Here is a 902-nt window from a genome sequence, read left to right on the forward strand (position 1 = left end):
ACTGTGTTTGAAGTCTGCCTGGGTTCGGCCAAAACAAATACAGCCTGGCTGACTGATAGCCGAAAAAGGCTGTTAAGTCCATTTATAAACTTCAGAGAAGGAAAGCCAAAAAGAAACACAGAGGAGCTTTTTACCATGTGTATCTGGCCTTGTAAGAAATAACATTTTGCTATCCTGCCCCTTTGTCCCTTCCCACCCATGTTTTCGTTTAATTTTATTTTTGACTTGTAATATATCTCAAGATAAGAAGCAGGCCTATTTTAAAGACTCCGTTAACATATTATTTTTGTCAGAAATTAGGCCAATTACCCCTTATCTTGGATAATCTGCAAGAGGGCAGGTGATAGATCAGGCAAGAGGCAAAGGCAAAGCCCTTCTGAACAAACCTCGGCAAGAAAACCTTGTGATAGGTTTGCCTTGAGGTCAACCCAAGTTGGAAATCACTTGAGGGCAAATAATAGTTCAGTGTCAGTCACTGCTTGGTACTTCTGAAAGATTGACAAAGCAACCCTATTGACCCCTATAAACACAGGTCTAAGGCTCCAAAACTATGCCTACTTACCTGGGCATAGACCTCATTCTAAACTTCATTCTGTTCAGAAGGGTTTACTAGCCATTCAAGATGAGCATAGGTCAAATCTGGCTACAGCACCGTCAACTTTAAAGAGTAACTAATTCAGGGGACAATGTGCTTAACTTTTCCTGTAGAACCCTAGCTTCAAATCCCTACTCAGACAAAAACCTTTATTCGGTATCTCTGAACATCGCCCTTTCACCATTCATCACCTTCATTATACCTTACAAGGTACCATTCATGCCCAGCTTCTTTAAACAGAGGAGCAATTTTAAAAAATGATCAAACTATATATTTTTAAAGAAGTCACTTAGTTTATTTTTTCTGC

This window comes from Sceloporus occidentalis, unplaced genomic scaffold, assembly GCF_023333645.1.
Source record: "Sceloporus occidentalis isolate IW3139 unplaced genomic scaffold, rSceOcc1.0.p SCAF_1, whole genome shotgun sequence".
NCBI lineage: Eukaryota > Metazoa > Chordata > Lepidosauria > Squamata > Phrynosomatidae > Sceloporus > Sceloporus occidentalis.